This window comes from Eubalaena glacialis, chromosome 6 (genome assembly GCF_028564815.1).
Source record: "Eubalaena glacialis isolate mEubGla1 chromosome 6, mEubGla1.1.hap2.+ XY, whole genome shotgun sequence".
In the NCBI taxonomy this organism is placed as follows: domain Eukaryota; kingdom Metazoa; phylum Chordata; class Mammalia; order Artiodactyla; family Balaenidae; genus Eubalaena; species Eubalaena glacialis.
The window spans coordinates 150,374,974-150,400,707 of record NC_083721.1 but is presented as its reverse complement, the minus strand read 5'-3'; the positions used below and the strand labels follow the sequence as shown (position 1 = coordinate 150,400,707).

Sequence of the window (25,734 nt, the reverse complement as noted above, 5' to 3'; positions counted from 1 at the left end):
TTTACTGTGTGACTTTGAAAACGTTTTATGCGGGCTTGTTTTGGAAAAGATGATGACAGCTTACAAAGATACAAATACCATAATAAGTAAACATAAGTTATAAAGGATAAGAAAAACCAAGAAGCAAAGGAAAACAGGGATAGACACTAATAATGAGCTGGAGATTGGGTTAATATACAAATTTGTACCGTTGTACATTTAATAACTTTTTACTGAGTGTCTAATATTTGCCAGGAACTCTGGAACACATTTTTCAAACTTAGTTGCAACACGTTAATGGTCCATGAAATCATTTAAGTGAGTGACCACCATTTTTAATGGAACGGGATGTGAAGGGCTAGAATAGAATACAGTAGAAAATATCAGAGGTCATTGCACAAAGTAAGGATATTATTTACAAAAATATAACTCTATACTGGGTCATGATACAAAGTGTATTTCTTACTGTAGCCGTAGTAAAAAGAAAATTTGAAAACCACTGACCTGTGGGTATGCACAAATTTAGGGCTGAGTTTTCTAGAAGCCAGTGGGAATAGGGAAACGTTATACCATTTTTGCTGCTCATTTCCTACAACTATGCAGAAGAAAAAAAAATTTTTTTTGCTATCCTTCACAAAGAGAAAAAATGAATAACCTACTAAATAACCTCTTTACAGAAAACCCTGGTAATTTAAGGCTATTTCTTTCAGCCTCCCCCCTTCCTCCCCCCCCCATATAAATAACAGCATCACTCTACACTCTACAAGATGTCTGAAATTTACCCTGTTGTGTACTTTAGGTCCTATCACGCTCCTTACCATGCGTGTCAATGTTCTTAAGAATGCTAAGTAGGAAACGGGTGATATTTCTTAAAGTTTTGTAAACAAAGTTATTTTTTGAAGCAAAATGTAGATACATTCCATTAAAACATACAGTAAAATGCATACATCCGTTGTCGTAAAAATGATGGTTACTTACTAAGGTGGTTCCAGGGACCATTCATGTGTTGCAACTAAGTATACAAGTCATTAGCATACAGCTTGATACATTTTCACAGAATGTAAACACCCATGTAACCACCATTTAGATCATGAAATGGAACAATTGACAGGAAGGAGAAACTCTCCTCCTTCCCAAAAGACTGAACTTTCCTGAGTTCTAAAGCTACAGATTAATTTTGCTTTGTTTTGAACTTTAGGTAAAGGGCTCGTGTAGAATGTACTCCTGTGTCTCACTTACTTTGCTCAATATTATGTTTATAAGACATTCCATCCGTTGTGATTTATATATTTCATTGTGGGCATATATCCGTTGGTGAATAGTTTGTTTTCAGCTTTGGCTATGATGAGAAGTGCAGCTATGGACATTTTTGGACAGGTCTTTTGGTGAACATGTGTACACATTTCTGTTGAGTTTGAGGATGAAATTGCTGGTATATATATATATATATATATATTTTCAGCATGAAGAGATATTATAGTGTCTCAGGGCATGATCACACATGTGCATCCTTGGACCTGGTGAAAATCTACCTGGAGATTCACCAGTGTTTCAGTAACAAGTACAAGCACACACGTGTCCTTTTCAATTCCTTTGTCTTATTTTTATTTTGGAAAATTTGGAAAATATAGGTAAGTATACAGAATAAACTTTAAATCACAATAACCCAGCCACCCAAAGATGACCACTTTTAGCAATTAATTGTATATCCTTTGAGACCTTTGCCGTTATAGATAACACTACGTGAACATCTTTGTCACTGAGGCTTTGTATATATATATATATATCCATAATCATTTATTTAAGATAAATTCTGGGAAGAAGAAATGCTGAATAAAGAACGTGGGAAAGCTCAGGCTTTGATACACTCACTAATGGTTTACTAGTTGGATGAGTAGGGGTGTGGGGAAGGGCACACAGAAAGCAGATGAATGTCAAAGAAGTCACAGGTAAGAAAGAATATACTAGCACCCGAGGACGGGCAAGAGAGCCTCCAGAGATTCTCTGCTATGATGATTCTATAGTACCTGTTCATTTTTTTTTTCTTTTAGAAAGAGGAAATAGTTTTTTAATTCTTTAAGAAATAGCTTTCTTTCGGTAGGTACCACTGAATTTGGAGCTATCTAGCCTTTTACTGTTTGTTTTTACAGTTATCTGTGTTGCTCCAATTCCAATTGCTGCTCCTTCGTGAGTAGTGGTTTCCCTGCCGGGCTTTGTTTGCAGATCCCCCGGAGGTGGTTCTCCAGAGGGATGAATGGCATCTTTGTTCAAAGGGGCCAGGAGAGAGAATCATCTAATTCTACCAAAGGCAGGAGACAGTAAACCGATCCTGCGTTTCCATTGCTGTTGGAAAAAGAACAGTAAATGACAGCAAAATTGAATAACGTGATACTTGCACGGTATAAATGACCCAGCGGAAGAGATGTGATGAGAAGGAGAGTGAGGGTTTGATCTCTGCCTTTCAGTTTTCAGTCATTGTCAACCACGAAGTACAAAAATTGGCTCAGCAGAACTTAGTTTCAGCCAGGATGCTAGACAGAGAGCCAAGAGATTTTTTTCTCTGCTAAGTTGCCCAGGATTGATGTTTTGTGGATATGTTTACATTGGTGAATAAAGTCAGAGCACTTTATTTCGCTACGGTTGTGCTTTTCAAACTGTGGGCTGGGTCCTATTCGTGGGTAATGAAATCAATTTCGCAGGTTATTACTAACTTTTCTTTAATGAAATAGTATATAAAAAAGAACAGAATAGGATAGTGTTGAATGGAATAGAAAATATCCAAGTACATCACATAAGCAAGAGTACTATCTTATGGGACTTATATTTTAGTTAGCTATACATACACACATCTAAATATATGGACATGTGTTATAGATTAAAACAAACTTCTCATTATGGGTCATGGTCAAATAATGACTGCTGGGAATTTTTTACATTAGAGATTTTTTTTTTCTTCTCTTTTTCTGGGAATATTTTTGTATATACACAATTTTCCAAAAGTTGTTTCTTTGCAATTGAACAGATCAAACTTTGGGGTTTGGGGTTGAGGGGAGCAGGAAACATCTTCATGTTAATATAGACAACAGTTACCTTCTTGTTGATCCAAACTACAAGTAGAAAAAACTTGGCTTATCTGAATCCGTCTTTATTATGGTCCTATATAGAAGGCAACTCTGATAATGACACCTCTTTTCCAATGTCAGATGGAAAACACCCAAGGTTAGACAACTGTCATGGTGGCATTCAAATACCAACCCAAGGGTCAACATATTAATACTCTGAGAAAAGGATGGCTCATGGTAACACGATATACCTACTTGCCGGTGATTGGAGTTAAGACTTTACCAAACAATGAAGTCACTAGTAGCTGATTATGATGACATGTGCTGATTTTAAACATTTACTATGATCATTCGATAATAGAATAAATTTTCATGTATGCAAAAATTTTCCCCCTAATTCAGCTTCATTCAAATCTGTATTTAATTGCTTTGAGTTAACATTAAGTGGACTCATAAACTTGGGTAAGATCTAGCAGGTGGCCCAACTGTATGTAAGTTTCCCATGTGTGGGAAATACGCATATAAGTATGTGTATACAGATCATACGAGTATATAATACCTTATGCTAAGTGATCCATTCATTGGTACTTCATCCTTATGAAACCAAAGAACGGTCAATACAATAAATAAAAACAGTCACTCTAGAAAGCAGTCACTCTAGTGGCTGCCTGAAGAGCTATTTCAGAGGGGTTTGGAGATTGGGTTTGGACTCAGCAGTAAGGAAAGATTGCGTTTGATTAGTAATATCTGTGACGACATGGAAAGGGGACAGTGGTGATATACGTGCCATGTGTTTATCTTGGAACTTTTCAATTGAGTGACTCTTTACGGTATCTTGGAAACATAAGTTGCTTCCTCCGTTTCATAGGGGAAAGAAAGGAATAGCAGATGGAGGTGGCCCAGAATTAAACCTTTTATTTATTTTTTTCTGTACCCTTTTTTAAAAATCGAGGTATAGTTGATTTGCAATATTATATCAGTTTCAGGCATACAACACAGTGATTCAATATTTGTATACATTGTACTTCATTTACAGAATTAAAACTTTTAGTATCTCTTGATCTTGTTTCATTTCTGTTCATATTTATCTAGATTATTTTAGATAGTGTCTTACAAATGTTCGTGTCTGTTTACCCCTTTCCATTCCCATTGCCACGGTTACATTTTTGATCCTCATTAAAATGATTAGTAGAGGAGCTCTCTAGATGACTGTCCTGCTTCTAGCGTTCACAGTGTTGGAGGGGGTCAAGCGTCACGGGCTCCACTGAAAACCATGTGAAAGCTCTGTCCCATCTCTCGGAAAACTGAACACTTGCACAGACTCCTGCCAATGTGTTCGGGAGGGTTGTGAGCTCTGTGAGGTCTACGCTTAATTACAGATCCCTAGTCTGGCTCTCTCCCTCCCATCTACCCCTCACGTTTTTATCAGAGTAATATTTCTAACACACGCTTTGGATCATTTTACTATCTTCTCAGAACCGATTCATTTCCTGTTGCCTTCAGGACAGAAAGAAGTCCAATCTGCTTAGATGGGTCTCCAAACTCTTTTTTTTTTTTACCAAAATATATTTGGCATATTCCATTGTGGAATGTATATAACATGTTACACTGGCACATTTATACAGTAAGATAATTGCCATCGTAGGGACAATTAGCACCTCTATTACATCACATAGTTATCTTTTCTTTTCAGGGGTCCCAACTCTTTCAAGCTCTCACCTTTGTAGCCTCCTTGCCCCCCTCTTCTCCCCTGCACCTTCCTCCCAAATACACAGCCTCTAAACGTAACCAGAACACTTGGTCTTTCCCTCCATGGTTCCTGCACTTGGCTCCTACGGATGCTGCTCCCTGAATATCCTTTCCACCTGTTCAGGCCCTTTCTAACCTTCAAGCCCAGTGTCTGTTCTCACTCTCCGTTATTTCTGAGGACAGAGCTCTCAGCGCCGATGAATGCCTTGTGGTGTCTTGCCCGTCATGGTGAGGTGTGTGCCTATTTGCCCTCAGATCCCTGGCTTGCCCTTCCCTGGTGTGACTGACCTGACGGGGAGTATAAGAAGGGTAACAAACCTAGGGAATTGGTTTTTTTTTTTGCTAGACTTTATGCGTTTACTCTCTTTATAGTATATAATAACCTACAAGAAAGTAACTGAGAAGGCTGGCTAGCAAAGGCAAATGAAAGGTGGAAGGCATATGAGATGCAAATTATTGGAGTTTGAAGTTACAAGTCAAAAAAAAAACAAAAAACAGGGCTGTCCAGGTTCCTGAGTCTGGGGTCAGCCTTGGAAGGCCCTGAAGGAAGAGGGAAGCCAGGTGTTCCTTTCTCACACTCAGACCATCTCTCTGATGGCAGATCGTCTCCTCTGGGGCTTCAGCTCCTACTAGGGAGGCCTTCTGAGCTGTCAGCTTCTGCGGGGTGGCCCTGTCCCCTGGGTCCAGCACCGATACTTCTATGCTTTTCTTCCTGTTGCTCAGGGACTTTCCGCAATGACTGAGTTCCTGGATGGCTCCTGCTTCCCCGTTTGCCTTCACGTCTTTCCTTCTGTGTGATCAGTCCCCTGCATTATAGCCCTTATGTTGAAATCCTTAGACTGCTTTATATTTTCCCAGTTGAACCTTGACTGAAACAGCTGGCATTTGGTGGATAGTTGATGAGTCTGATTGCCTAAATTTTAAACTATCTTCTATGGGGGCATCCGTTTTTTGAGAGAGCCAGGGGTAGGTCCTATATCGGTTATATCTAGTACACAACAACATTTTGTACAGTTACCTGGGAAAGTAACACATTACCTCAAAACTCAATGGTTTGAAACACTTGGCATTCATAAGTTCACGAGTCTGAGGGTTGGCTACTGGCTGGTTCTTTGAGTTCCGTCTGGGCCCACTTGTACATCTGTGGTCAGCTGGGTGGTTCTGTGTATCTTGCCTGGGTGCTGTCCTGTGTGTGGGGCTTGGCTGCTCTAGGCTGATCTAGGATGGCCTTGGCTGAGACGTGAGTCAACAACACCACTCTGTGTTTCTCAGCCATGACAGGCTAGCCCAGGCGTGTTCTCATGGCAGTTACAGCGGAGCAAAGCAAACACATAAACATAACAAGAACTCTTTCAAACCTCTAGATGGAGCATACCTGCTAACATTCCATTGGCCAAAGCAAGTCACCTGACCAAAGCCAAAATCAAAGGGGGCAGGAATATCGGCTGAACCTCTTTAGTAAGAGGAACTGCAAAGTTACGTGACAAAGAGTAGGGACAGGGAGGGCTGAAGATGTGACCGTGAATGCAATGCAGTCAGTCTATATCAGGCTCCACAGGTTTGATGAGAGAGCCGAGACCAAAGAAGTAGAGAGATAGATGACATTAATGTATCGCCATAATAGTAACCCCTTTTAAATGAAAACTTTGCAATAAAATACACATTGTGTATTCGCTAGTTTGTTCTGTAGAGTTCATTTGTACATAGTTACAGACTGAAGAACATAGACCAAGTAAAGAGCCATTTATAACTAACATATTAATAAACCAAGCTAAAGGGACTTTATTTATCCTTTAACCTTCAATTTGCATTAATTGGGAGCAGTCATGGGAAATGGGGCCAACCTTACCTCAGGTCACATGGCTTAACAAAATGAACTGTTTCATGCCCAGAAATAAATGCCTTCCAAATATAAATATGAATCAGTTACAAAACAGAATATTTTGAAAGCACAAAATAACCACACGGTTAATATATTTGTGTCCCAATTAAAAATGTGTAAGGAACACACATTCCGGGCTAAAGTTGTCCCAGGGAGCGATTCTCATTTTTGCTTTGAATCTTGTGTAAACAAACCGGGCAGCCTCCTTTGAGTCATGAGCAAATCCACGGCTCCCTGTTTTCTAAAGAGAAGAAGAATTAAAAATGTGAATGTTTAAGTTGGAAAGGTCTGGGGCTTGACCTTGCTGCTTTAAATTTCATTTCCTTCATTACTAGGAAATCACTTTGAATTTGTCTTCTTGGAGAACTCTAATTTGGTTTGTTCTTGGTTTGAGCCACACCATGAAAGAGATGCTGTCGGTTTGTATTATAGCAAAACTTGGAAGCCACCTCAGTGACACTGTTTTTCGGTTGTCTTCTCTGCTGTTTTCATCTTTAAACCTGAGCCTGTTCTCAGTAATTCAGAATGAAGCCCATGACATCCTACTGCCTGAGAGATAGTCCCAGTTAGCCTCTTTTTCACTGGCTTTGGGCATAATTTTAAATCTTTCTCTGACTCTCTTTTCCTCATCTGAACAATGGGCTTATGCCTACCTCGTCTGATCATTGTGAGGATTAAATTAAGTGAAATTAGGCGAGAGAATTAGCACAACCCAACCCACAAAATGTGCTTAAGAAGTGGTATATATTAAACTGCTTATTATTACTAATTATTATGTGAGAATGTTTAGGTTGTTTTCACTGAGTCAGGTTCATGTCTATTCTTCAAAGTATAAATCAGAATTATACCTTCAAAAAATAAGTTGAGGTTCAATATTGTTTACATACAAGGCACTGTTTGTTTTTAGGTATTAGTGTCAAGGGTAGTGGTGTATATCTATTCACATTTAAAACCACAACAGTTACAAACACAAGTTTCTTTCTGGCTTGTCAATTTAGCCTTTGAGAACGCTTTTAGAATACGCTTCTTTTTTTTTCTTTTTTCTTTTTTTTATTGAAGTATAGTTGATTTACTATGTTGTGTTAGTTTCTGGTGTACAGCAAAGTGATTCAGTTATATTTTTTCATATTTTTTTCATTATAGGTTATTACAAGATATTGAATATAGTTTCCTGTGCTATACATTAGGACCTTGTTGTTTATTTATATATAGTAGTGTGTATCTGTTAATCCCAAACTCTTAATTTATCCCTCCCCCTCCCCACCCTTTCCCCTTTGGTAATGGTAAGTTTGTTTTCTATGTCTGTGAGTCTGTTTTGTAAATATGCTCCTTAAATATCTTGGTCTTCAGCCTTAAAATATTAGAGCTTCCGATGTTCTCGCAAACAGTACAGTGATACTGACAACTTGGGATTTGAATATTTACGACAAAGGCAAGTGGAGAGAGACTTTGAAGAAAACAAATACAACCTCAAAGTCTTCCTTAATGTTGTTTGAAAAGGGAGGAAAATTAATAATAAGCAAATCAATTTTTAACAAGTATGTTTTACCTCTCAATACACTTGACTGTCCACTCTGCATGGAACCATAGTAGAGAAGACAGAGCAGCATCTTGAGAAGCTCAGAGTGGAGTTGCAGAGAAAATTTGCACATGCACACATACATATGTGCACACACACACATAACCAGCGCACAGTTTAATGGCATGACAGGTGCTTTCATGGTGTTAGGTGGAAAGGCAGTGACTGAACTGAGACTTAGTGCAGTCAGCATGGTCAGCTCACACACATGATGTTGAGAGTCCAAGTGTAGAACAATAGATACACATACGTAGGTTCATATCATATAGGTGAATGAAAAACACACAAGCACTGTTCATTGTCCTGGATACTCATCTTGTATGTAAATGTTTTTTAAAAATGTACTGGCAAGATACAAATTCATGGTCTGGCCTCGGAGTGGGTTGTCAAGGAGATTATACCTATGCTCTATTTTATTTTTTAAAAAAAAGAGCAGATGGGACAAAATGTTGTCAATGGTCCATTCTGGGCAGAGGGGACCCAGACATTTGTCCTGCCAACCTGTGCTTCCCTATGACCTCTAAGTTTCCCACAAGAACGACTACAACTGTGGGACCACAGCCATGGAAAAAGCAGCCCCTCGCTTGCTGGGCAGACAGACACTTGGAGACGTCGTCTCCTGCAGGAACAGATGCCCTGGTTTCTCCTTCATCTGTTTACACCTGGGGGAAGAGTCCCCAACATCACCGCACTTGACACCATCTAGACAGCTCCGTAGCTTCCTCTCGGCTCCCCCATCCTGACATCTCACAGGGGCACAGCCCCGGCTGAGATTTGCTGGGACCTATCCTGGGAACCATCCTCTGACACCCAGCTGGACCCTTTTTAGCACAAAAGTTCTAAATTGTTTGATTCACATTTGCCTTTTAGTCCTCTTCTCAGGCTGGGAATCCAAAACCCCGGAGTCCTGTGCAGAAAAGTAGGTTCTTGGGATCCACAAACATTGTCTCATGCCTATAATGTGTTATTACAATCCTTGTGTTAAAGTCCCTTTCTCTGAAACGAGCTCCCCTTTGGAATGAGATTTTATCTAAGTCTGTTTGCATGTATTCAAAATCAGAGACAGCTCTGAAACCAGACCCCATTTAAACATAGAAAGAAGAGCAGTGGTGAATTAAGCAAATGTTGGGGGAGTTTTAAAAACACACACACACACACACACATCTATTTATCTTCTTGTGTTTCCTTTTTTCCAGATCTGCATTTTCCCTCCCATTGGCCATCCTGCGTGGGTACCAAGTTCCACACGGGATTTCATGGATTGTCAGGTCAGATGTTGGGCTTGACTTGGCTGTTTGCAGATTCGTGATTTTATGATTGCCACTTTTCAGCATTATGGGAATGATCTTCTAGTTTATGGCATTGCTGCTGTTGTTATTTAAGATGGTTTTGAACTCTGTGGGTAAGCAGATTCGTGATTTTATGATTGTCACTTTTCAGCGTTATGGGAATGATCTTCTAGTTTATGGCATTGCTGCTGTTGTTATTTAAGATGGTTTTGAACTCTGTAGGTATTCAGGAGGAATATACAGCATTCGATGGGTTAAAAATAAACGTAATGGAGAGAAGGACGCTTCAAATTCACTTGGGGGAAAAAGGAGTAATAATTGGACAGAGAGAAAAAGGAGCCCACTTTTCATTTGTTATGTGGAAAAATGCTTGATGGAGGACCACAGTCCTTTCCAATCTCTCTTTTCCTTGAGTGCTAAAAAAAGCCAAAGGATCAGCTCACCCTTGGTCAGAGCAAGTCAGGAAGGGCATGTGCACCTGTGCCGTGAAGACCCCCTTCCATTACTGACGAGCCCATACAACTTCCCTCCAGTCCCCAGATGTTTGGAAATATCAGACAGCCTGTTCAGTTTGGAACACTAGGATGTCGTTTGGAACCCAGTTTGTTTACATTATTATAACAACAGTTGCAGTTTGTCTCTGCAGTTAGCGTTGTGTCAGCACTTTCCTTTCTGTGTTTATTATTTTTAGCAGTTTAAAAGCTAACCAGGAAAAATGGCTTTCTGGCGGCGAGGTGACATTCCGGCTGGGCCAGGGTCTGTGGCGTCTATAGATACACTGGCTGGCTGTGGAGTCGGGCCTTTTGAATGCTGCCTTTGTGCTTCCATCGCCAGGGCCTCTGGCCTATTGTCCAGCCGCCTCAGTTGAGGTGGCACTATCTGATTGTAACCGGTACTAATATTACAGTGTTCGGTGCCCAGACCCTCCCCGGGGGCCCCCAGTCTGGCGGCCTCTGTCTCCCAGCTCTCTCTCCAGGGGACCAATCCCAGCTCTCATATCAGAAACGCTATTTGTAATTTATAGAAGGTTCCAGGGAAAAGGATCGGTAAGGATCGGCTAGACCTGCAGTTCTCTAACATTTTTATTTTTTTTTTACAAAGAACCCTTTACCCAAATGCAGTCTTCCAGTGAAACGCAATTTGTAAGACCTGGAAAAGTACAGCTGTTCTGTTTGAAGGAGAGAACCCCAATCTTCAGCCTCCACTTCACCCACCCCCAATCAAGGTGGCTTCTCAGGTCCCCTCCCCCAACCAAGAAACCTACGACTCTTCAGAATACTCGCACAGTTTTCACAGGGCGAGCCCCTCAATTTACAGAGAGGGAAACTAAGACGTGATTTCATAGATGCTTAAAACATGAGACATTAGGCACTAAAAAAGTACACTGCATTCATCCATTTTTATTTAGTTCTTAAAAAGGCACAGCTAGTCTACCATAATAGCAATCAAAATAGTGGTTACTTTGGGGAGAGACCAGATTGACTGGGCAGGGACACAGGGAATTTTTCTGGGGTGATGGAAATGTATATCTTCATAGAAGTATGGGTTACATGGCATTTGTCAGAACTCGTCTCCTTTTTGCTATACATAAATTATACCTCTGTTAAAAAAATAAAAAGAAGGAAAATAAAGCAAAAAAAATTTAGCTGTTTTGTGAATGAAAATACTGAGAGCTTCCTGAAATACTGTAAATACTGATGGTCTTTCTTAAAGCTATGTGCACTCTTTATTGAGTGGAATCTACCGTCATTATGCAAAGTTGCAGAAGACAAGAGACCACGCTGCTTTTCCAATTATTGAACTTTCTTTGTTCAATAATTACCAAAACCAGAAAAAAAAAATCTCAGAGAATTTCAGACAACAGAACCCCTGAATACCTTCTGGGATCTTCTAGCCAGTAATGCAGCTAAAGGATGATGTATGGGATTCCTGGCGGTGGAAATCCCGAGTACAATACTTGATTCATGCATTACTTTGACATGTACTGTTGGTAATGGTCGGGAAATCGTTCATAATTTTTTAACCTTTGCTCCTTCATCTGAATGCTTTTTCGGGACCTGTGAAATACAAGATGGCTTCTTCTATATCTTATCAGAGTTGAACTTCTGGGGACAGGTTGGAATTCAGGCCTTTAGTGACACCTCTATCCTTGCAATGAATCATCTGGACCCTTTAAAAATGACTTTTCTCCCCCGGAAATACTTGGAGCCAAGCCTACTTGAATTCTTCTATTTGTGTGTTTTAGAAGTCCGGCAGTAACATGGAAGGTCATTATCTGGGTTGAAATGCTGCTAAGGCCCTAAGCCCGGGCAGATAGGACCCAGTGGCCAATTTGCCCTTTAGAGCCTCATGAGGAGAGTGGGCTGAGAAGAACAAGGAGAATGTTTTTTGAAAAGGAAGTGATGATAGTGTTGGGGGATAGTAAGAGAGGGCAAGTGAGGGTCACGTGAAGCAAGGGCAGAAAGGATTTAAAGATACCGTTGTCCCTCCGTATCTGGGGGGAGTAGTTCCAGGACCCCACATAGACCAAATGCTCAAGGCCCTCAAGTCCATAAAACGATGTAGTACAGTCGGCCCTCCTTATCCGTGGGTTCTGCGTCCACGGATTCAACCAACCCCGGATTGTACCCGAATGTTCCAGCCTCTGAAGCTGTGTGACTTTTCTTCAAGAAGAACAAACTGCTCCTTTAGTGATTTCCCAACAAAGGGCCAAGATCTATTTCATTCACAAAATGGATCCACATGACCAAAAATTTAGTTCAGTAATGAAGCAATGGCAAAACGGAATCATTTGTAAAAGGAACATTTTTTTTAAACCCACACATACTGCACTCTGCCTGCACGGACACACAAATGTCCTCATCAAATCAAATTTAATTCAGCAAGGTTTATATCCAACCAATTTAGTTTAATGTGCATAAGAGCAGAAGTGAAATTGCACAATGGAAGAGTTTGAACAGAATTTGCTTTCTTGCAATTCAATGCCCATTTGAAAGGAACTGTTTCTTCAAGTCATTCATTGAGTCAACTTATCCAAATGGCAAGTACCAAGAAGAATTGTATGACTTCTGCATTCCAGGGACTTGGAGCAAGTGATTCTCCCGGGGCCAAGGTTCTTGAAACGTACGTGTGTATGTATGTATGTGTGCATTCATCTACAGGTCAAGGAGCATTTGGAAAATGCAATGTGTGTGTAGTCAGATTTCAGTTATTTGTGACAATGAGAGTAAAACATCAATAACTGAAGTCCAATCAATGGATATTTTTTCCTGTTGACTTTTAAAAATGAGCAACCTGGACGTTTTTAACCCCTGAACTGCTTATGAGGTCTGTGAACAAGTGGGAGTATATCCTGATTTGAGTTTTATCTCCTTCTTTCTCCCTCAACTATTTTTTCTATTGGTGCTATTGGGCTAATAACAACTAAAAAACTGGATGAAAGAAAAATAGCAAACGCCTTAATGTGCATATTATTATTATTCTCAGTTTCCAGACAAGGAAACTGAGGGTAAAGGATGAGGAGCAATGCCTGAAGATTTTTCTGTCATAGAGGCAGGGCTGGGCTTGAACTCAGATCTTTCTATCTGTGAGCCACTGTCTTAAGAAGAGAAGCAATGGATTGAAACTAATCATCATATTACACTGGCTGGAGCAGAAAAATACCTAAATTTGTGGAGAGAATAAACTACTATTTTGGGCCTGCCCATAGCAGAAAATCTTAATAACAGTGACAAACACACAAAATTTTATTTTTCTCTCCAGGGCAATTGGGGGTGGTTCTCTTATCATCAGGGACTCAGGTACGTTCTATCTTTCTGTATTTCTATTCTTAAGCATATGACTTTATCTTCAAGGTTCCTTCCTAGGTCAGGATGACTGCTGGAGCTCCAGCCCTCACACATAAATTCTAGGCAGCAGGAAAGATGGGAAGAAGGGGGCAAAGGCACCCATTTCCAGCTGGTTTTCCTCTCTAGGAGGGCTTCCCTGAATTCCCACCTCACGGCTTCTGCCTACAATCTCACGTACCGACTCCTGGTTGCAAAAGAGTCTAGAAAATGTAGCTGGGTACTTTGCATCCAGAGGTGAAGTGAGATTTGGTTGTAAAGGAATAGAATGGAGGCACCTAGCAGATTGGTCACAATCAGACAGCTATTAAAGGCTTTTCAATTTTGGAGAGGCATGATCAGGGTGGTACTTTAGAGGAACTGATCTTGTAGGCAACTGGTTGATGGATAAAAGGGGGAAAAATGAAGGACTCCAATGTGTGGTGATGAGTTTTGTATTACTGAGGTGGCACTGGGGACAAGAGAGATCAATGTGATCCAATTTGTGAAGAATGCATTGACCAAGGAGAATGTATTCATTAACTAGCCGTGCAATTCAAAACTAGGTTTCAACAAACACACACACACACATATGTTTGTGAGGTGTGTGTATGTGTATAAAAATACATAGTATATACATGTTCATATACACGTATGTATATGTGTATGAATGTGCATGTATATATGTGAGTAAATATATATACATACACATATATATATGAATGGAAACCAGGGAAAGACATTTAGGCTAAACTTCTAGGAAACAGGATCCAGATAAACAAAACAGTCTCGTGTTGTTTTTATATGCAGAAAATTGGCTGGAAATTTAATGATGCGGTCTATTGGCAATAGATAAATAATGCATAAACAAATATATGCAGGCATACACACAACACAAACAACATAAAAGTTTTCTAGGGCTCCATACCACCAACTGCAATAATTTTTAAATTTTGGCATCCCTAAACAAAGAAAAGGGAAAAATTAAAAGGAGCTAAATTATAAACTTCTAAAGGAATAAGAGGTGAAGGCATTGTAAACATAACTAAGAAGTTATCCTAAGAAGCCAAGCTAGAGGAAGTAGGAAAGTCAGGGTGGGAAAAAAAAAACAGTTTTTCTTTCCCTCTTCTCTCTCTCCTTCTCCCTTCCTTTCTTTCTTCCTCCCTCCCTTCCTCCCTTCCTTCCTCCCTCCCTCCCTCTCTCTCTCCCTCCTTTCTTCCTTCCTTCCTTTCCTTCCTTCTTTTCTTTCTTCCTTTCTCCCTTCCTTCCTTTCCTCCCTTCCTTCCTTCCTTCCTCCTTTCTGTCCTTCCTTCCTCCCCTTCCTTTCCTTCCTTTCCTTCCTTCCTTCCTGCCTGCCTCCCTTCCTTTCCTTCCTTCCTTCCTTTCCTTCCTTTTCTTTCTTCCTTACTTCCTTTCCTCCCTTCCTTCCTTCCCTCCTTCCTTCCTTCTCTTTCTCTCTCATTCTCTTTCTTTCTTTCCTTCTCTCACTCTCTCTTGCTCTCTCTTTTCTTCTTCTTTAACTTTAGGAGGGGTAGAATCATGCATTTGGTAACCATACATTCATAGACTTTTCATTATGAGCTCCCAAATGTGAAAGAAGTTCAGCTCCAAGCCATCACCACATCGCTTATGTTCAGCCAATGAGCAGCAGGTAACATCTTGCCATTTTGTGGATGACAAAATCAAAGCCTGTCTGTGGTGCTGGTAGGATGCAGCCAGGCCCCCGGCGTGGCTGTTTTGGAACTCCTCACATCCGTGGTACACGGTACCGCCACATATACAAACACATCTTGCGTATGTAACCCACAGGGCTGGGAAAAAATGACCGAGTTTGTCAGTACAACTTTCTTGGTACTGTGTGTTTGACATCTTTGGCTGCAAGGCAAAATGAGTTTTCATTTTAGCTTTTAAATCAGCTGAATAAGCAGAACTTGATTTTCTGATTTAACCCTCCCTGATGGCATTGTGCAAAGCTAGCCTAAGTCCTGTTTTTCCCACCGCACATTGGAGAGGGGTGGGTCGGCGGGGCCCCAGCTGTCTGCTCTTCCCTGTGTCTTCTCAGGAAGCCTGTCGAGGCAAGCGTTGTAATTTCTGCTGTAACGTCCTGGACAGAGTCTCACATTAAAAAGTAAATGCCTATACACTTAACGTAGTAAAAGAACAAAAACATGCATGGGAAAAACACGCCAACTGTAAAATAGTGGCTAACTTGGCAAAGAGAGGGGAGGGAGTAGAGAGAGAGACGGACAAAGGTCATGGTGTTTTCTTACGTTTTATTTCTTATAAAGAGACAGATGAAACCAATAGGGCAAATCAGAATGGTGGGCCATGTGTATCCGTAATATTGTTTTATACGCCCTTTTAAAAAAATTTTATTTTATATTGGAGTATAGTTGATTAACAATGTTATGTTAGTTTCAGGTGTACAGCAAAGTGATTCAGTTATACATATACATGTATCTATTCTTTTTCAAATTCTTTTCCCATTTAGGTTATTACAGAATATTGAGTAGAGGTCCCTGTGCCATACAGTAGGTCCTTGCTGGCTATCTATTTTAAATATAGTACTGTGTATACGCCAATCCTATACTCCTAATTTATCCCTCCTCCCCACCTTTCCCCTTTGGTAACCATAAGTTTGTTTTCTATGTCTGTGAGTCTGTGTCTGTTTCATAGATAAGTTCATTTGTATCATTCTTTAGATTTCACATATAAGTGCTGTCATATGATATTTGTCTTTCTCTGTCTGACTTACTTCACTCAGTATGATCATCTCTAGGTCCATCCATGTTGCTGCAAATGGCATTATTTCATTCTTCTTAATGGCTGAGTAATATTCCATTTTATATATATATGTATATATATGTGTGTAATATTCCATGTATATATGTGCGAATGTGTGCACTATTTCATAATTTTAAAAACTTTTTCTTTTCTTTTTTTTTTTTAGGCTATAGACATTAACATTTTATTTATTTTTTTTTAACATCTTTATTGGAGCATAATTGCTTTACAATGGTGTGTTATTTTCTGCTTTATAACAAAGTGAATCAGCTATACATATACATATATCCCCATATCTCCTCCTTCTTGCGTCTCCCTCCCACCCTCCCTATCCCACCCCTCTAGGTGGTCACAAAGCACTGAGCTGATCTCCCTGTGATATGCAGCTGCTTCCCACTACCTATCTATTTTACATTTGGTAGTGTATATATGTCCATGCCACTCTCTCACTTCGTCCCAGCTTACCCTTCCCCTTCCCCATGTCCTCAAGTCCATTCTCTACATCTGCGTCTTTACTCCTGTCCTGCCCCTAGGTTCTTCAGAACCTGTTTTAATTTTTTTAGATTCCATATATATGTGTTAGCATACGGTATTTGTTTTTCTCTTTCTGACTTACTTCACTCTGTATGACAGACTCTAGGTCCATCCACCTCACTACAAATAACTCAATTTCGTTTCTTTTTATGACTCAGTAATATTCCATTGTATATATTTGCCACATCATCTTTATCCATTCATCTGTCAATGGACACTTAGGTTGCTTCCATGTCCTGGCTATTGTAAATAGAGCTTCAGTGAACATTGTGGTACATGACTCTTTTTGAGTTATGGTTTTCTCAGGGTATATGCCCAGTAGTGGAATTGCTGGGTCATATGGTAGTTCTATTTTTCATTTTTTAAGGAACCTCCATACTGTTCTCCATAGTGGTTGTATCAATTTACATTCCCACCAACAGTGCAAGAGGGTTCCCTTTTCTCCAAACCCTCTCCAGCATTTATTGTCTGTAGATTTTTTGATGATGGCCATTCTGACCGGTGTGAGATGATATCTCATTGTAGTTTTGATTTGCATTTCTCTAATGATTAATGATGTTGAGCATTCTTTCATGTGTTTGTCTTTGGAGAAATGTCTATTTAGGTCTTCTGCCCATTTTTGGATTGGGTTGTTTGTTTTTTTGATATTGAGCTGCATGAGCTGCTTGTAAATTTTGGAGATTAATCCTTTGTCAGTTGCTTCATTTGCAAATATTTTCTCCCATTCTGAGGGGTGTCTTTTGGTCTTGTTTATGGTTTCCTTTGCTGTGCAAAAGCTTTTAAGTGTCATTAGGTCCCATTTGTTTATTTTTGTTTTTATTTCCATTTCTCTAGGAGGTGGGTCAAAAAGGATCTTGCTGTGATTTAGGTCATAGAGTGTTCTGCCTACGTTTTCCTCTAAGAGTTTGATAGTGTCAGACCTTACATTTAGGTCTTTAATCCATTTTGAGTTTATTTTTGTGTATGGTGTTAGGGAGTGTTCTAATTTCATACTTTTACATGTACCTGTCCAGTTTTCCCAGCACCACTTATTGAAGAGGCTGTCTTTTCTCCACTGTATATTCTTGCCTCCTTTATCAAAGATAAGGTGACCATTTGTGCATGGGTTTATCTCTGGGCTTTCTATCCTGTTCCATTGATCTATATTTCTGTTTTTGTGCCAATACCATACTGTCTTGATTACTGTAGCTTTGTAGTATAGTTTGAAGTCAGGGAGTCTGATTCCTCCAGCTCCGTTTTTCTTTATCAAGATTAGCTTTGGCTGTTCGGGGTCTTTTGTGTTTCCATACAAATTGTGAAATTTTTTGTTCTAGTTCTGTGAAAAATGCCAGTGGTAGTTTGATAGGGATTGCATTGAATCTGTAGATTGCTTTGGGTAGTAGAGTCATTTTCACAATGTTGATTCTTCCAATCCAAGAACATGGTATATCTCTCCATCTGTTTGTATTATCTTTAATTTCTTTCATCAGTGTCTTATAATTTTCTACATACAGGTCTTTTGTCTCCTTAGGTAGGTTTATTCCTAGATATTTTATTCTTTTTGTTGCAATGGTAAATGGGAGTGTTTTCTTAATTTCACTTTCGGATTTTTCATCATTAGTGTATAGGAATGCTAGAGATTTCTGTGCATTAATTTTGTATCCTGCTACTTTACCAAATTCATTGATTAGCTCTAGTAGTTTTCTGTTAGCATCTTTAGGATTCTCTATGTATAGTATCATGTCATCTGCAAACAGTGACAGCTTTACTTCTTTTCCAATTTGGATTCCTTTTATTTCTTTTTCTTCTCTGATTGCTCTGGCTAAAACTTCCAAAACTATGTTGAATAATAGTGGTGAGAGTGGGCAACCTTGTCTTGTTCCTAATCTTAGTGGAAATGGTTTCAGTTTTTCACCATTGAGGATGATGCTGGCTCTGGGTTTGTCATATATGGCCTTTATTATGTTGAGGAAAGTTCCCTCTATGCCTACTTTCTGCAAGGTTTTTATCATAAATGGGTGTTGACTTTTGTCGAAAGCTTTCTCTGCATCGATTGAGATGATCATATGGTTTTTCTCCTTCAATTTGTTAATATGGTGTATCAAATTGATAGATCTGCGTATATTGAAGAATCCTTACATTCCTGAGATAAACCCTACTTGATCATGGTGTATGATCCTTTTAATGTGCCGTTGGAGTCTGTCTGCTAGTATTTTGTTGAGGATTTTTGCATGTATGTTCATCAGTGATATTGGCCTCTAGTTTTCTTTCTTTGTGACATCTTTGTCTGGTTTTGGTATCAGGGTGATGGTGGCCTCATAGAATGAGTTTGGGAGTGTTCCTCCCTCTGCAATATTTTGGAAGAGTTTGAGAAAGATAGGTGTTTGCTCTTCTCTAAATGTTTGATAGAATTCGCCTGTGAAGCCATCTGGTCCTGGGCTTTTGTGTGTTGGAAGATTTTTAATCACAGTCTCAATTTCAGTGCTTGTGATGGGTCTGTTTATATTTTCTATTTCTTCCTGGTTCAGTCTTGGAAGGTTGTGCTTTTCTAAGAATTTGTCCATTTCTTCCAGGTTGTCCATTTTACTGGCATATAGTTGCTTGTAGTAATCTCTCATGATCCTTTGTATTTCTGCAGTGTCAGTTGTTACTTCTCCTTTTTCATTTCTAATTCTGTTGATTCGAGTCTTCTCCCTGTTTTTTCTTGATGAGTCTGGCTAATGGTTTATCAATTTTGTTTATCTTCTCAAAGAACCAGCTTTTAGTTTTATTGATCTTTGCTATCATTTCCTTCATTTCCTTTCCATTTATTTCTGATCTGATCTTTATGATTTCTTTCCTTCTGCTAACTTTGGGGTGTTTTTGTTCTTCTTTCACTAATTGCTTTAGGTGTAAGGTTAGGTTGTTTATTTGTGATGTTTCTTGTTTCTTGAGGTATAATTGTATTGCTATAAACTTCCCTCTTAGAACTGCTCTTGCTGCATCCCATAGGTTTTGGGTCGTTGTGTTTTCATTGTCATTTGTTCTTAGGTATTTTTTGCTTTCCTCTTTGATTTCTGCAGTGACCTCTTGGTTATTTAGTAGTGTATTGCTTAGCCTCCATGTGTTTGTGATTTTTACAGATTTTTTCCTGTAATTGATATCTAGTCTGATAGCATTGTGGTCGGAAAAGATACTTGATACAATTTCAATTTTTTAAAATTTACCAAGGCTTGGTTTGTGACCCAAGATATGATCTATCCTGGAGAATGTTCCATGAACACTTGAGAAGAAAGTGTATTCTCTTGTTTTTGGATGGAATGTCCTATAAATATCAATTAAGTCCATCTTGTTTAATGTATCATTTAAAGCTCATGTTTCCTTATTTATTTTCATTTTGGATGATCTGTCCATTGGTGAAAGTGGGGTGTGAAAGTCCCCTACTATGAGTGTGTTACTGTCGATTTCCCCTTTTATGGCTGTTAGCATTTGCCTTATGTATTGAGGTGCTTCTATGTTGGGTGCATAACTATTTACAATTGTTATATCTTCTTCTTGGATTGATCCCTTGATCATTATGTAGTGTCCTTCTTTGTCTCTTGTAATAGTCTTTATTTTAAAGTCTATTTTGTCTGATATGAGAATTGCTACTCCAGCTTTCTTTTGATTTCCATTTGCATGCCATGTCTTTTTCCATCCCCTCACTTTCAGTCTGTATGTGTCCCTAGGTCTGAGGTGGGTCTCTTGTAGACAGCATATATATGGGTCTTGTTTTTGTATCCATTCAGCCAGTCTATGCCTTTTGGCTGGAGCATTTAATCCATTTACATTTAAGGTAATTATCGATATGTATGTTCCTATTACCATTTTCTTAACTGTTTTGGGTTTGTTATTGTAGGTCTTTTCCTTCTCTTGTGTTTCCTGCATAGAGAAGTTCTTTAGCATTTGTTGTAAAGCTGGTTTGGTGGTGCTGAATTCTCTTAGCTTTTGCTTGTCTGTAAAGTTTTTAATTTCTCTGTCAAATCTGAATGAGATCCTTGCTGGGTAGAGTAGTCTTGGTTGTACGTTTTTCCTTTTCATCACTTTAAATATGTCCTGCCACTCCCTTCTGGCTTGCAGAGTTTCTGCTGAAAGATCAGCTGTTAACCCTATGGGGATTCCCTTATGTGTTACTTGTTGTTTTTCCCTTGCTGCTTTTAATATTTTTTCTTTGTATTTAATTTTTCATAGTTTGATTAATATGTGTCTTGGCGTGTTTCTCCTTGGATTTATCCTGTATGGGACTCTCTGCTCTTTCTGGACTTGATTGACTATTCCGTTTTCCATATTAGGGAAGTTTTCAACTATAATCTCTTCAAATATTTTCTCACTCCCTTTCTTTTTCTCTTCTTCTTCTGGGACCCCAATAACTTGAATGTTGGTGTGTTTAATGTTGTCCCAGAGGTCTCTGAGACTGTCCTCAATTCTTTTCATTCTTTTTTCTTTATTCTGCTCTGTGGTAGTTATTTCCACTATTTTATCTTCCAGGTCACTTATCCGTTTTTTGCCTCAGTTATTCTGCTATTGATTCCTTCTAGAGAATTTTTAATTTCATTTATTATGTTGTTCATCATTGTTTGTTTGTTCTTTAGTTCTTCTAGGTCCTTGTTAAACGATTCTTGTATTTTCTCCATTCTATTTCCAAGATTTTGGATCATCTTTGCTATCATTACGCTGAATTCTTTTTCAGGTAGACTACGTATTTCCTCTTCATTTGTTTGGTCTGGTGGGTTTTTACCTTGCTCCTTCATCTTCTGTGTGTTTCTCTGTCTTTTCATTTTGCTTAACTTACTGTGTTTGGGGTCTCCTTTTCACAGGCTCCATGTTTGTAATTCCCATTGTTTTTGGTGTCTGCCCCCAGTGGCTGAGGTTGGTTCAGTAGGTTGTGTAGGCTTCCTGATGGAGGGGACTGGTGCCTGTGTTCTGGTAGATGAGGCGTGGATCTTGTATTTCTGGTGGGTAGGACCACATCCGGTGGTGTGTTTTGGGGTGTCTGTGACCTTATTATGATTTTAGGCAGCCTCTCTGCTAATGGATGGGGCTGTGTTCCTGTCTTGCTCGTTGTTTGGCATGGGGCGTCCAGCACTGGAGCTTGCTGGTCATTGAGTGGAGCTGGGTCTTGGTGTTGAGATGGAGATCTCTGGGAGAGCTTTTGCCGTTTGATATTACGTGGAGCCAGGAGGTCTCTGGTGGACCAATGTCCTGAACTCGGCTCTCCCACCTCAGAGGCTCAGGCCTGACACCCAGCTGGAGCACCAAGACCCTGTCAGCCACACAGCTCAGAAGAAAAGGGAGACAAAAAAGAAAGAAAGAAGGAATAAAATAAAATAATTAAAATAAAAAATAATTATTAAAAATAAAAAAATTTTAAAGTAACCAAAAAACAAAAAAAAAAGAAAGAAAGAAGAGAGCAACCAAATCAAAAAACAAATCCACCAATGATAACAAGCACTAAAAATTATACCAAAAAAAAACCCAGACAAACCCTAGGACAAATGGTAAAAGCAAAGCTATGCAGACAAAATCACACAAAGAAGCATACACATACACACTCACAAAAAGAGAAAAAGGAAATATATATATATATATATTTTAAAAAAAGGAAGAGAGCAACCAAATCAATAAACAAATCTACCAATTATAATAAACTCTAAATACTAAACTAAGATAAACATAAAACCAGAAACAAATTAGATGCAGAAAGCAAACCCCAAGTCTACAGTTGCTCCCAAAGTCCACTGCCTCAATTTTGCGTTGATTCATTGTCTATTCAGATATTCCAGAGATGCAGGGTACATCAAGTTGATTGTGGAGATTTAATCTGCTGCTCCTGAGGCTGCTGGGAGAAATTTCCCTTTCTCTTCTTTGTTAGCACAGCTCCGGGGGTTCAGCCTCATTTTCTGTTAATTTCTGAGGTTAAGAGACAGAGAGTCTGGTATATCCCATTTACCAAACAAAAGAGACCTTTTGTTTTCTAGTTTAAGCTTGGCCTCAGTTCGTTTGTATCTTGGATCTGTGGGCTACTAATTATGGCCATTTTACTAAATGGTATGGTTCATATTTTTATTTAATATGTTGTTAATGAAAAGCAACTGCTTTCTTCATTAAAATTCAAAGAGAGTAGGAGTTGAGGGTAAAAAATTAGCCCATATGCAGTCTTCCATATGCATATCATGTTTCATAATAAAAAGGAGTTAGAATGGAAGAATTAACTGTAAGACGATGGGAAAATGATATCTAGTAACAGCCAGCAACAGAATTCCTCTAAGGAAGGAACTGTATTTACTTGGGAAAATACCTTGACCAATGTGCTTGGAGATAGAAAAATAAATCTCCAAGGGATCTGGGTGAGAGTGGAACTGTTTTGCTAGAGGCAAGAGGAGGTTTGGTCCATTGCTCCAGAGAGAGAAGGGAGATGGAGATAGAGATGGAGATGGAGACGGAGATGGAGATGGATATGGAGATGGAGGTGGAGATGGAGGTGAAGGTGGAGGTAGAGGTGGTGGGGTGAATGAATGAATGACCAATAGTGGACAAAGGGGCAGAGAGATGACAGAAGCTGCAAGGTAGTGAAGTGACTCCTTCTCTATGACCCCTCAGATCCTCCGTAAAGAAACTGAAGTGTTTGGTGGCGATAGATCTGTTACAGAAAGAACCTACTTTTGACTCGGGTCATGGGGTGAAGCTGAGGCAGTTCAGGTGCCCACAGAGGTCTGAGGCGGCTGGGGGGGTTGTAGGAATCTTGCGGAACGGGGGTTCAGGCCAAGGTGGAAGGTGGCGGAGGTAGGTCTTTTATCTACAGATGTTGCATATTATGGTGGTTTAGAGTAATGCATCCCAAGTTTCAATGATCATACTGTCAACTGGGAATCGTGTTAAAAACACTGATCCTGAATCAAGACATCTGGGGCAGGGTCTGGGATTCTGTATTCCTAACAAAGCTCCTGGGGGAAGCCCATGATGCTGGTCAACAGACCACACTTGGAGTAGCAAAGTGGCTCCAGGACCAGATTTCCCAGGTTCAAATCTAGTTTTGCCACGTATTTACTGTGTGACTGAGAGGAAATTCTTTCACTTGCTTTTGCCCGTTTTCTCAACCATGACATGGAGACAATACCTCGTAGGGTTGCTATGAAGATTAAATGAGTTAATATATGTAAAATGCCTAGAACAGTGAGTACCTGACAGATAAAGGAGCTATAGTAGGGTTAGCTTCAGCTGCAATTATTGTTGTTGTTATTATTATTATTACTGTTATTACTTACTTACTTGGAAGTGAAACCTATCCTACGACGAGCTGAGAATTTCTTAAGACTCAGTCTGTTGCAGCAGCACAAGCTTGGACTTTAATATGAGACAAAGGTGGGTTCAAATCCCACCTCCATGACCTGGATCATTCACTCCCTTCTGCCCTTGCAGTGAATTAGTTTAAGTTCCAAAACTTGCTGAAAAGTTACCTAGGCATCCATGCTAATTTTTTTCCCTAAAACTTGAGACTACGTAAGAGTGCATTTCTTTGGGACTCGGAGGCCAACATTACCATCCAGGGAATGCCTCTCTTCGGCATTGCATTTTATAGATATCTCTATTATCGTTGTATTATGTTGTAAATACCTGGTTAGGTGCCCATTCCCCCTCCTCATTCAGTTGAGCCTGGCTGGGGCAGAGGCTGGAAATAATCTTCTCACCCCTCCACCCCCTACCCCTCCAGCACCTGGCATGGAGTTTGGCACATGGCGTGTGCGAACACTAAATTAATATGGCGAAAAATCATCTGCCTGTAGTCAAGAGAGGCAGAAAAATCATACATTAAAAAAAATGATATATTCATTTCATTTTGACTTTCACTTAGTCTACTTCATCATTTTTTTAGAATTTACCTACACCAAGGAATTTATTATCAGCATCAAATACATGGCGGTACACGTACTTACTTGGATTGATAAACAATGTATGTTTATCAATGGAAGGATGGAAGGATCCATAAATGTTTGTGTTTGCAGTGAATATAAACTATTTTTTTCATACTTATCAGATATGGAATGAGAGAGATATCTTCCACTTTAAGCAAACCTTACATGGGAGCGTTTGTATTTACAGAATAGATAAATTGAAGAGCAAATATTTATTTAGCAAAATTCTTCTTTGCATAAGGATTCAAGATAGCTGTTTTATGTAACTAGTCACTGAATAAACTTAGATGTGTTTCGCACCCAACATTATCAGCCATCCAGCTGGGGTGTCAAAGGTGCTCATTAGTAGAGATATTCTAGGAACAAAGAAGCTAAATATATATTTGACAGAACTGCTAGATAGTAACTTGATCCGCTACAAGATTCTAAAGTGGTTTGGTGATAGGCTCTCAGACTTAATTTCTAAATCCTCCTACTTAGGTCATTTCTACAACTGGTACTATGACTTCTGGAGTATTCTAGCAGAGGTTCTCAAGAGAATCCAACCTTACTTATGTTCAGCTGTTGGTTTCTGGTCACCCAGATTATAGAATACTGGAGATGGAAGATTTCCTGGAGATGGAAGATTTCTTAGAGATGGACTCTTTTGCTTCTCAAAGTGTGGTTATGGTCAGTCCCACTGACACCACCCACGAGCTTGTTGGAAATGCAGAATTGCAGGGCTCTCTCTAGACCTAGTAAATCAGAACCTGCACTTTGACAAACTCCCCGGGAGATTCTTATACACAGTGAAATGGGAGAAGGCTGAGTCCATCCTCAATGCCCTCGCACCGCACACACGGCTAGCTGCGTTGAACGATTGTTGTCCCCGCCCTAAGAACATTCGGAAACAAAACAGAGTCATTAGCAGCTCCTGTCTTGGCTAAGGGAGTGGTTGCGGTTTTAAAGGTCAGAAATGCTAGTCCCAGGACACAAAGAAAGAACAGGATCCAAAAAAATATGTTTAGGAATTTCAGTTGCCTGGGGCCCGAGCTTGTTAGAACAAGTCAGCTTGTTAAGGAAAACCTGGTGGTCACTTTATCTGTGGGCCACCCAACACTCATCAAAATGAATGGATTTCATTTTATGGAACTTTTGGACAC

At 39.5% G+C, this 25,734-nt stretch overlaps 1 protein-coding gene across 12 annotated transcripts in view; it reads left to right on the top strand.

Annotated features, from left to right (window-relative positions):
- Positions 1 to 25,734, top strand: part of THRB (thyroid hormone receptor beta) — a 395,093-nt gene that overhangs the window by 157,375 nt on the left and 211,984 nt on the right. For all 12 annotated transcript variants that reach the window (XM_061194742.1, XM_061194736.1, XM_061194743.1 and 9 more), the window contains one exon: positions 9,448 to 9,519. The gene's annotated coding sequence lies outside the window, so the exon portion shown is untranslated. The remainder of the gene's footprint in view (positions 1 to 9,447; positions 9,520 to 25,734) is intronic.